Below are 12,444 nucleotides of genomic sequence, written 5' to 3'. Positions count from 1 at the left end.
TACTTATATTGTAGTCTAATGCTAAGCAATGTGAAGGTGTCTTTGATTGCATTGTTAAATGTATTTACGCACACCAATAAAGACATGCAACTTTAAAACTGCTGGTTGTTATTATTCAATATGCACTACTTTATTAAGAGCACTAAGGGGAATAAGATTAACGTATACAGAGGTACAGATGCTGCTAAGAATTCATAATTAAATTAATCAGAAAATGACAGAAATGTTCACTACTCCTTACTGAGAAGTTGAGAGGATAAATTATGAAAACGTTTCATCAGGCCTACCTCATAGGTGGGTTCATTAATTTACGTAAGTCATCTCACTAACTCAAATACTGTCTGTGTATGTATATTATATCAATTGTTATTTAAATAGAAGCAAACAAGGCAATTCCTTCAAAATGGCTATTGTAGTGACAGTTCATTATCTTTACTGGCATACCTACTTCAACACTATTTTCAACAAAGACATGTTTAAATGATTCAGGTCTTTCTGAGTAACAATAGTATGATTATCTTTTTTGGAAATGGCAATGTACTTTTTATTTATTCTATGTATTTACTTTAATTCCTCAAGGTAAATACAGACTGTATGTATCATGATGTCTAACATGTCAAAGCAAACATTAATAATAGCAAATAAATTACAGCTGAAACTAAAACAATACAAAATAGATCCTAAATAGCCTACATGACTAGAGAGAATTTAAGGGAAATAAAACTTCTCACTCAACTCACGGTAAACTGCAATAGCCTAATCTTCTTTGAATTTCAAAACATCTTATTCTATTGTCCTCTTCACAGAGGCATCAAAGCAAAATATCAAATAAGGAAATGACAACACAAGAAAAGAGTTCCTTCTCAGTGACGTAGCCTAATCTACCATCATTGCAGAATTGTTGACATAAATAGCTTGATTCTCATACTGTCACAAAGTCTTTGCTGTAGCCTAGTTGGAGAGTGCAGGTATGAGCTAGCCTGGGTGTTCCCATGCTGCCTTGCGCACGATTTGATTCACGCTGCTAAGGCAGCCTGGAGACCATGGAGCAAATTTTCGCTTGAGATAGGGAACCAATCACAGAACAGGGGGGGAAAGCAAGACGATGATGAGCTATGCACAGACGCATTTGATAGACATCCGTGGCACCCAATAAACGGATCTGGGCATTTTTTTTCAAATACGAGAAAATGAACGTTTGGTTCCCAGACCACGTCTCATTGAGAAGTGGTGGCGCTAGCCAGGCTAGGTATGAGCAAGAACATAAGAGACATTCCGTCAAATGGCGAAAGTGCAAGGAGAATGATTGGATAGCACCAAAAGAACATTTTGATAACTTGTCTATAAACAAGAAACCTCGTCTAGTAAGTATGCAGCAAGTAATTTGATATCACTTGCATCATGTAAACATGTAGACAATGATGGTTAGAATATAAATGGAGACAACAGGGGTGAGGTCAATAGTAACATTTTGTGTTGAACTGACAGCCAAAACCAAATGATGCCATCACAATCGCTGTGTCTTCGCGAACATTATTCAATATGAAAAAAGAGAGACAAGTAAATGAAGACGAAGGGCTGGAGAAATATGTTCAGTATCAACTGGAGCATGAAGACCAACCTCTTTTACCCGGGGTGGCATTTCCATTTGTGAAGGTAAAACATTATTTTGTGAATGATTCTCATTCCTCATTAATGTCTTCTTTAACTGTATCACTAATTTGTATTTTTATGGCCAACAACACCGTGAACAACACCATTCTCTATAACTGACCTGTGGAGAGATGGCTTTGTGAGTCATCATTGGACTCGTATACATTCCAACTTTCTGAGCTTTATCTTAAGTTTAAGAACCCAGCATACTACACAACATGTAGCCTATTTCCTGAGAAGTTCAAACTTGCAGAAGTAGCCAACATGGTTTTGACTCTTGGGATGTAACTTAACTTCAAAGGAAAGACAAACAAGGAAAAGAAAGATGAACTTCTGTAGTGACAACATGATGGTGGTGTTTTTGAGGGGGATTTGAAACACAGTTTGTTTACTTCAGAACTTGCACTGGATAGAGAAAGTAATTTTATGAAGTTATCTAACAGAGAGAATGTACCCTTTACATTATCTATAGACTACCACATCCACTTGTCTTCATAAGTGAGGGCTGATAGAAATTATTAAACAAGACAGAACAGGAAAATATGCCATCACTCTATAGATTAATTTTAAATCAAACCGATGTACAATGCTATACATTTCCTCTCAGTTCTAAATCTTATGTGCAGGTCAGAAAAGATGGTGTCATAGTTACAGTACCTCTATGTGTTCACCACAAACAAAAGGAGCTGTAGTCTAGCTCTAATAGGGGCCGAAAAACATGCACGCTATGCTTCTGTTAACAAGTGTAATAATGACCAGCTCACCTTTTCATCAGAAAATATTTACCACACCTCTACAAACTTACTGACAAAGTCAGTAGATCAAAAGCTACTTTATACACTACACCAGATCCAGATCTACATGTTGATATTACTACACCAACTACAGAAAGCTTCTTGTTTACTGTTTACTGAACACATGACTCATTCTGCTCTTCCGCGTGTTACGGTCAAAGTCAGAAAGCAACCCTTTTCACTTCCTTAGGCACAAAGCAGATAAAGATCAAAGATCAAAAGATAAAGTCAAAATGGCCTAAAGAACACTGTATTATACAGTATTCAATAACATACATAATTTGTACTTGTGTTCTATGCTAGAATTCTTTGTGAGAAATACAAATGTGTGGACTAGCAACGGTGTCTCTTTGGAATAGGCTCTCATGAATGTGAACTCACGTTTACGAGAACTCTATCCAGACAGCGAGGAACTGTTTGACATTGTCCTAATGACAAACAACCAGGCCCAGGTTGGAGTACGTCTCATCAACAGCATCAATCATTATGGTAAGACCAAGCTCTTAGAACCAGAGGGAGTATCACCTCATGATATGTTGTATGATATGGATGTCAGCTCATTGCCTGTGAGTTTATTCATTGCCTCTGACTCATTGTAATGGAAAGACAAACACACATTGACTCTCTACTTGACCTCTACTTGTCCAAGGACTCAGAGAAGGTCAGAGAGGCCATAGAGGAAGGTATGTAAACACAGTAGTGGTGTTTCCTTTCAACTTTTTAATGCAGTTTGACCATTTGAATAAGATTTAATCCTGACTGGAAACACTTGAAATGTACAATCTTCTAAAGCACATAAAAATTTGATTCACTAGAGGGGGATGGATTAACTCTCAATTTGCTAATATAATGTGATTAAAGTTGATGGAAACAGCTTCCCAACATGTTTCTGTAAACATTGCCCTAACGACCTTACGTTTTGACCCCACATCTGTTCAGAACTCTTTTCACACATTCATAACACAGAGGATGAAAACGCATGCTGATGTGCATCTCTTTAAATGTTGTTGCAAACGGAAGTTCAAGAGGCACGTGACGAAAATTGCCACGCCTCCATTTCCCCCTAACCAGGTGACTTAGTCAAGGCTCACCTGCCGACGCACTGCTTCAGTTTGTTCTGCTCGCAAGTCGATCAAACAGCTCGCAATGGAACTAGACATCTACGCCTCAGCCAGCGATCTGGAGGATGATTCAGCCATTATTCCTCCCTCAGAGCCTTCGGTATCTCACCGTCGTGGTCACCCTAGCCAAGCCGCAGTCCCTTCGGAAGCGCATACTCCGGTCGCGCCGGAATTGTTCCCCAGCTCCTTCTCGGGGATCCGTACGATCAACAACCCCCAGCTGCCGCCGGTTTTCCACCAGGGGAGATAATCCATGGACAATTTCCCGCATCAGGAGTGAACTGAGTAAGCGTCACATTCGCTTCCCCCGCAACGCAAGAAAGGACGAGCTACTACGGCTGCTCCAGGCTTCCAGCAGCCAACCTCAAACTCCCACACCCGATTAAAGCGCTCATGCGCCCCCAAACCAAGGCCAGTACTCTCTGGAGCTTTTTCCCCTCCTTTTCCCCGACCCTTTCGAAGGGCAGAGCAACGAAGGGTTACGTCCTTCACCCCCCGGTTCTGGTCCTCCCCTTCCCACTCAACCAAGCACCAGTGACGCAGCGCAGCGCAGGGCTTGGCTTTCCCGCCGTTAACCGATACGGCACCAGCTAGGCGAATGGTAGTCCGCAGACTTCGAACCGCGTTCGAGCCAGTGCCCTTTCCCCCACCAATGGCTGCGCCATCGGTGTTCCCTTATTCCTCTTTCCCCGGAGCTGCGCCACCACGTAATCCTCTCTCCGCACCTCACACCCTCCCCCCCGCCTCGTATAGCTCACTCCCTAACGGTCCTTACCAACCACCTCCTACGGCTCACGTTTCAGCGTCAGGATCCGGTCTTCTGCACCACCTCGCTCCCCCCGACGGCCAAACTGGCGCAAGGTCTGCTGCTTGGTGCTTGCCCTCCTACACTCTAGCGTCAGCTGTTCAGCTACCCCCTCCGCCGCATGCTCCGATTAACGAGCCTCCACCTGACCTTCCCTCAGGAACCAAATCCTATCAGGTGCGGACTTTGACTTATCATCTCTCGTCCCCCTTTTCCGAACAATCCCAGCATCGTGACATCGATTGTGACTCCGTGGTTTTGTCCCTGAAATCATCCGGCCCGCTACTCGCATTCTGTCTTCTGTCTTTCCCTGAGTTCGTGCTAGCTTTCTCACGCTACCTGGAGGTAATTTGCTCCGTCTTCCCTAACAGGCGTAGAGAATTAAACAAATATTTTAACATCATAGCAGGGCTAGCCGTAACGTATGGGGGCACTCACTTCAATGCTTACCACCACCTCTTTTCGTCTAAATGTGCTGCCCGAGTAGGTCTTTGGAACCAATGCCCTTACTGGGGAGCTCTCGACGTAGAAATACATAACCGTATTTTCTTGGGCTGCCGCTCTATATCCTGTGCCTTATGCTGCAGTTCTGACCATGAGTCAACCAACTGCTTTTTCATTGAAGGGAATTCCAACCAGCGAAAAACTGCGGTGCCAAAATCCACCTCCTCCGTCCCTAATCTACCTCAATCGACCGGCACCGTTCCAGCCCAAGCTGCCTTTCCTACGCAGCAGGTTTGCTTCCGCTTCAACGCCTCCAAGTGCCGAATGTCTTCCTGCAAGTACCTCCATGCAGTTACTGTGCCAGGCTCATGCACGCATTGTTTGTCCTGTCCACCCTACAATAGAAAAGAATAACAAGTACTTGTCTACTCCAATCAATGTGTCAAGGCCAGAAGCAGAATTAGTTTCTCATACAGACAGAGCTTTCTCAGAGTATCTGATCTCAGGTCTCCAAAACGGTTTCCATCCTGGCATCACTGCTATCCCAACCACGTCCTTTATCTGTAAAAATCTGCTATCCGTAATGAGAGAACCAGTGGCCGTAGACCAGCTTTTGGCTAACGAAGTACAGTCTGGCTTCATGATAGGCCCTTTCAGTCTGGCTTCATGATCGGCCCTTTCTCCTCCCTATCCAAATTTTAGGATCAATCCTATCGGCGTCGCGACTCGGAAATATTCCGGCAAAAAGAGACTAATAGTCGATCTCTCCGCTCCCCATAACGGGTTAGTCCCCAGCATCAACAGCCTCGTGCCTCTCGAAGACTATTATATGTGCTACCAAAACGGTGGATAACGCTATCCAGCTGATTAAGATAGCGGGCGCCAATTGCTGGTTATTTAAAGCGGACATTACTGCAGCATTTAAAGTAATGCCCATAAACCCAGATTTTTGGCATTTGTTCGGTGTTCAGTGGCAAGGGAAATTCTACTTTGCCGTCAGATTAACGTTTGGCTGCCGCAGTAGCCCTAAAATTTTCGACACCCTGTCAGAAGCTTTGTGTTGGATTCTGCAAAACAACTACAAAGTACCGCTCTTAGTCCACTTGTTGGATGATTTTCTAACTGTCACACCTCAATCAGATCCCCCCGCGGCCGGGCGTGAATCTGTCTTGAGAGTTTTCAAGTCCCTGGGCGTGCCCATTTCAGAGGAGAAAACAAGCGGCCACGCTACTACTCTAGAATTTCGCGGCATCACCCTTGATACAGTTAACTCATCCTCGTCGCTCCCGAAAGAGAAAATCGACCGCATTTTAATAATCATAGATTGCTTCAATGCGGCCCCCAAAACTAAGCAAGAAGTCCTGTCACTTCTGGGCCATCTCAATTTTGCAATGAGGGTAATTCCCCAAGGCAGACCCTTCATATCCAACCTCCTCTCAGCCGCAAATTCAGTACCAGCTCTTCACGACTTAGTCGTTATAGACGAGCAATGCTTATTAGATCTAGACTTATGGCGATTATTTCTCACGCAATGGAACGGTCTGTCCATGTTCTACATGACCGCTGTTCTTCCCCCACGGATCTCCAGTTTTTCACTGATGCAGAGGCTTCTATCGGGTTCAGAGGTTACCTCAACAGTCGTTGGTTTGCCAGCTCCTGGCCTGCAAAGCTGGCAAACTTGCCTCCAGGAGAAGCCTCCTCAGCTGTATACGAGACGTACCCGGTCGTAATCGGCGCACACCTATGGGAAGTGTGGAGCTACTTTGAGCCTCGTAAATGGTGTAAAACAGTGATTTATTTGCATGGCTAGGCCGATGCCCGTGGTACCCCCATCGAAAACCTGTTGGTAGCATCGGCTAACTAGCACCAGATTTCAGAGTGCAGGGGACAAGCCGAGATGAGACAAAGGTTCACACTCGGTATCATGTTTCAACACACTTTAGGTCAATATCACACTGAACTTCTCCTTTTATTGGAAACCAAGCTAGTGACAATCTACCAAATATGTATCTGATTCTTTGGACTCCTCTATTAAGTAATGCTAAAAAGGTTGCTTTTTGAACCTGAACACTGTTGAAGCTATAATGCATTTCAGAGGTATATTGATGTCTTTGTGATTAAAGGGATTGCTGCCGCTACTATGTTTGCCTGTGACAATGAGAACGAGCTGAGTGACACACAGCCAAGGGTCGCCTTTGATGGAGATGCCGTTCTGTTCTCAGACGAATCAGGGATCATAGCGAAGACGCAAGGACTGGACACATTCTTTGAGCACGAGAAGACATTTGAAAACAAGCCCCTAGCACAGGTGGGACTGTGAAATGAATACAATATATTAATATGTAAAATATATTACATATATCACATATATGTAATATATTTTACATATTATATATTACATATATCATTACATATATTTTACAGCTTTACAAATTCTGTATAAGAAATAGTGAAAAACAAAATGTCTATATTCACAGGGGCCTCTGAAAGGATTTCTGGGGGCACTGGGGAAATTTCAGCAAAATTCTATGCCAAGGGGAAACGTTTGAGCTGTCCCATCCGCACATACCTTGTTACCGCTCGGAGTGCAGCCAGTGCAGGGGCTCGAGTCCTGAAGACCTTCAGAAGCTGGGGCCTGGAGGTGGACGAAGCACTGTTCTTGGCAGTAGCTCCAAAAGGACCCCTGCTGCGAAAGATCAGGCCTCATATCTTCTTTGATGATCAAATGTTCCACATTGAAGGAGCCCAAGAACTGGGAACAATTGCTGCTCATGTACCCTATGGAATTGGACAGAAATACTATACTGTAAAGGGAATCTCTTACAGGAAAGCAATTTAAGAAATTGACAAAAAAAAGCTTTAAAGTCCATAACTCTACCTTTACACCAAGTCCAAATTTTTGGACGAAATATTAACACAAAAACACTCAAGCACCGAGTACATAATTTGTTGAGATGAAGAGAAATACATTTCAGACTGAACAAATTGTATCCTTTGTGTGTAACATTCGGTCCAAGTGCCCCCCCCCCCCCCCATCTCTCTCTCTCTCCCACTCTCCTGTTTCCTGTCACTCTTCATTGTCCTATCTGAATAAAGGCAAAAAAATATTACTGTCCCACAAGTAGGATGACCAGACGTCCTGCTTTAGGGAGGACAGTCCTGATTTTCAATGCCCTGTCCAGCGTCCTGCACAACATCAAGCTGGACGCGTATTTGTCCTGCTTTTTGAGACAGGCTTGAAGAGCGGAGTTCTAGAATCTTTGCTGGGACGCAGCACAACATCCAATGCAGTAACATATCTAGTCTAACAAATGATTGGCTAAGAGCGGTGTCAGATAAATATCTGAGCAGATATCATTGGTTAAAAACGTCACCAAGGCTCTATGTGCTCCTACGTCATATGTATTCCGGCTTCATTGACAGAAAGTTAGCCTACTGGTTAGCGCTTCGGACTTTGAACCCCGACCAGTAGGAACGGCTGAAGTGCCCTTGAGTAAGGCCATCCTTAAAAATATTTTCGTTTGCCGTAACCCGACCGACCCTGTCAATTTAGAACCGACCCAAATATTTATTTTTTTCCCCCTTTTAGTCCGACCGACTTGCCGGTTGTAAACTTGCGTTAATACCGACCGATTGTTTTTTTTACAATAAACAACCAATACAAATGCAATAAAATAATATTTCTTTTAGTAGGCCCAAGTATTGTGAATATAAATTGCCTACATGCAAACGTGGCTCACTTAAAAAAAAAAAAACCTGTGGCGTCATCTCTACACCATTGGTTTTACGCATGTCACACTATGGCCTACGCTCATTCACACAAACTGATAACGCTTTTACTTGGCACGAAGTTCTGGAAGAACTGTGGCCAGATCTTTTCTCATCCCTTCTCCCCCTAGTCTAACGGTGACCGTGTCGGAGTATTGAAACTGGTTGTGGTCTATTCAGCATTTCTGAAAATATGGGTCCGCAACATGGAGACTGCTGGTCCGCGGAGTCGTGGAGTGAAATTAGGCCCGGTGCTTCATCTGATAATTTGCTGCGCAGTTGATCAAGAAACCGCGGATCGACGAAAAAAGAAAACAAACGTTTCTGCTATCGATGTCATTAAACATGGAGCCCTACAATTAAGTGGTGGTATGAGCATTCATTCAATGCGCGTCTGCGCGAGAGAAACTGAAACTAATCGATAACGTTGGTATCAAAGCTCCGCTTCAACCTGTTGGAAGGCTATTTATTTATTTAACGAAACTTAATAGAACGACGTTGTTTTTTGGAACTTCCTTAGAAACAGAGCAGAGACTGTATAATACACTGTATAGCATTGAGTATTGTATAGTCAAATTTCAATATAACGTGGCCAAGAGCTATTGTAGCCTTCTTTCTGGGTACATGTAGATGAGCCCTATGACCCAAAAGTCTGCCATGACCGGGCCTCAGGTCAAAGAAGTTTGAGAAAGGCTGGTCTATATAACCTGCATCAGAATGAGGTTTGCAATGGTGCGCCTGAAGGCACGGGTTGAAGACCCAGTCAGTTACGTCACGATATGCACATTTGTGTAAATTCATTCCTACGTAATCACCATGACCAAAATTGTACTTTTTTTTTTACTTTGAATCTTGAAAAAAAAAAATATTGACCTACCTACCGACCCATTTTTATTTTTTTTTGGCTGTTACTGCAAACAAAAATATTTTTAAGGATGGCCTAAGGCACCTAACCCCTCACTGCTCCCTGAGCGCCGCTGTAGCTGGCAGCTCACAGCGTCGGCATTAGTGTGTGCTTCACCTCTCTGTGTGTTCACTGTGTGCTGAGTGTGTTTCACTAATTCACGGATTGGGATAAATGCAGAGACTGAATTTCCCTCATGGGATCAAAAGAGTATATATACTTTATACACACACACACCACAAGGTACTGAATAAATACAAATATTGTGAACAAACACTTTTTGACTTTTCATTAATATTTTTTCCTATTCAGCTACACAAACATATCTTCTTTAAACTTTAACGGACACCCCCCCCCCCCACACACACACACACACCCCACACACACACCTCCCCCCAACATTCAAAATCAATTGTATGCACCATATTGCTATGTAGCATAGTAATATTATACACCATGTGAAAGCTTGGACTCTTGGGAATCCAAAAATGACCATTTTTTATGTAGTCTGTATAGTGCTTTACATTGTCAGATTGATCATAATATGTCTTAATTAAATTTAATCCCTGCTGCCCTCCTCCGTTTTTGGTGCTACCCTGACCTCTGGCTTCAGTGTAGCAGCAGCACAATAAGTAGATGCAACATATTGGGTACTGAAATATTCACAAGAATCCATAGAAATTGAATCTTCGTGTTGTTTTATCCAATATTAGTTGTGCAGATGTATAGTTTATTTTACACAACCATTGAACCAACAAAGTAAATGCAAAAATAGAGACTTTTGTGTAACTATTCCATATTTTGTGTAGTCATTTTATATCAGAACACCTGACATACAATCCAAATAGTCTACAAGAAACCTCAGAGTGCTACCTTTCATTTGAGACCAAGATTATGCTTCTGGAGAGGTTGCTACACAGTAAGGCTTTTATTGTCAGTATGCATTTTGGGTAACCAAAAGTCCTATGGGTAGTTTCCATAGGGCATTTTACAAAACGCATGAGCATAGCCTACCTTGGTAAATAATGGTCTAAATAGTCTTTTCATTCTACATTGATCTACTTTTGCACAAAGCTTCACAAGACCTGGTGCTAGGGCTCAGTTGTGTTTCTAAGTCCATTCAAGTGACCTAGAGGGCTGAATTGTGGTCAGTTCAGAAATGCTTGCAATCCGGCAGGAAGAAAAAAATATATTCTAGCCTCTGTAGCCCTGTGTCAGTACATCACACAGTTATATTCTGATGGTCTCTACTGAAACTACTGTGTCTCAGCTTTCCAAAGAGGTCAAGCATTTGATGGTGGGCCAAATTGGGTGAGGCTTCTAGAGTATAAGAACAGTGCGATTTCAGGGTAAAAGCCTAGAAATGGCCTGAGATGGATAATAGTTAAAGCACACAAAATTGTATTGTAAATGAGAGTATACCAGAGTCCTATGTACACCATAGTAATTTATTGATATGCCGCATAATGTCCTGCTTTTTGGTGTTATGGAAATGGTCACCCTACCCACAAGTGATGGATAATAGTTAAACCACACAAAATTGTATTGTAAATGAGAGTATATCAGAGTCCTATGTACACGATAGTAATTTATTGATATGCCGCATAATGTCATGCTTTTTGGTGTTATGGAAATGGTCACCCTACCCACAAGTGATGCCCTGTTGATTGAAACAAGACATAACATAGATAGACAGATAGACAGATAGATAGATAGATAGATAGATAGATAGATAGATGGATAGATAGATGGCACTTGGGAAAATGCATTGTGATTTCAAGTGATTTTGAATGCCGAGGATTTACTACTTTGTGTGTGGTCAATGAGAGAAGTTATATCCTAAAAGAATATTTGGATGGCAAGTTGTCAGTAGTGTGACATAGCAGGATAGGTAATTAGCAGTAGGCTACCCTAACAGTAGGCTAGGCCTTAAAGGAGAATTCCGGTGTGATATTGACCTAAAGTGTATTGAAACATGATACCGAGTGTGAACGTATGTCTCATAGCCCATCTCGGCTTGTCCCCTGCACTCCAAAATCTGGCGCTAGTTAGCCGATGCTACCAACAGCTTTTGGGTCATTCTACGAAACCGGTGCCTTTTCACTTTGACATTTTTTAAAAAAATCATGTAGGACAAGCCATATTTTAAGACATCCACATGATATAAGACATATATGACCTGCATAAAAAAAACATTTTCCCACCTCAGGCTTAAATCCCTATTAATATTTTCCTTTTTATTGTAGCCCAGGTGTCTTTTTTTTTACCACCCCGTAACGGACAAGATGCGCTCCATTTAGGCATAATGCATAAATTGAATTCAGAACATTTCATGTTTTCCTGTCATAAAAATGTCCTTAATTTGATATTAAAAGTTATAGGTTTGTTTTTTAATTGGAGATTTGCAGAATTTAGATTTTAATCTTCAAACTGTGAATTCCGCATGCCCATTGGTTGGTGTTTTGAACAATATTGGCTATTTTACTCCCTATTGTCAAATTAAGGTTACATGTGTAAATAGGCCCACTTCATCACACTATGATATTCACTCACTCTCTAGTATTTTTTTTTTTTAAAAACACATGTTATGGGGTGGTAAGTCATGTTACAGGGTGGTAAATCCTGTTACGGGGTGGTTAATTTTGTTTGTTTCCATAATTTAACAATAATTTGATTAGTTCTGGACATATGTGTGGACTGTTAATGTCGTAATAAGGCAAGATCCAAAGTATATATAAACATATTTATTGATATGAAGTTTAAAAATGCAAATTTATGTCATGAAATACTGGGTACATTCAACATGGATAGATTTCAGAAGATTGAGTACATTCATTTTTGAAATATGATCATAAAATTGGGTACATTGAAAAAGATAAAGTACTCTCAGGAGGGGTGTCAAAAGCCTTCATTCTAGCCTTCGCCTACCCTGGAAATCCAGAGTTCTCGCAAGAG

At 42.0% G+C, this 12,444-nt stretch overlaps 1 pseudogene; it reads left to right on the top strand.

The window, feature by feature from the left end:
* Positions 1-2,968: 2,968 nt before the first annotated feature.
* On the top strand, positions 2,969-8,229 carry LOC121693029 (annotated as a pseudogene).
* Positions 8,230-12,444: the final 4,215 nt, after the last annotated feature.

The sequence above is a fragment of the Alosa sapidissima genome, chromosome 19 (assembly GCF_018492685.1).
Source record: "Alosa sapidissima isolate fAloSap1 chromosome 19, fAloSap1.pri, whole genome shotgun sequence".
NCBI lineage: Eukaryota > Metazoa > Chordata > Actinopteri > Clupeiformes > Clupeidae > Alosa > Alosa sapidissima.
Note: the sequence above shows the minus strand (reverse complement) of the source record. Positions and strands in the feature narration are given on the sequence as shown.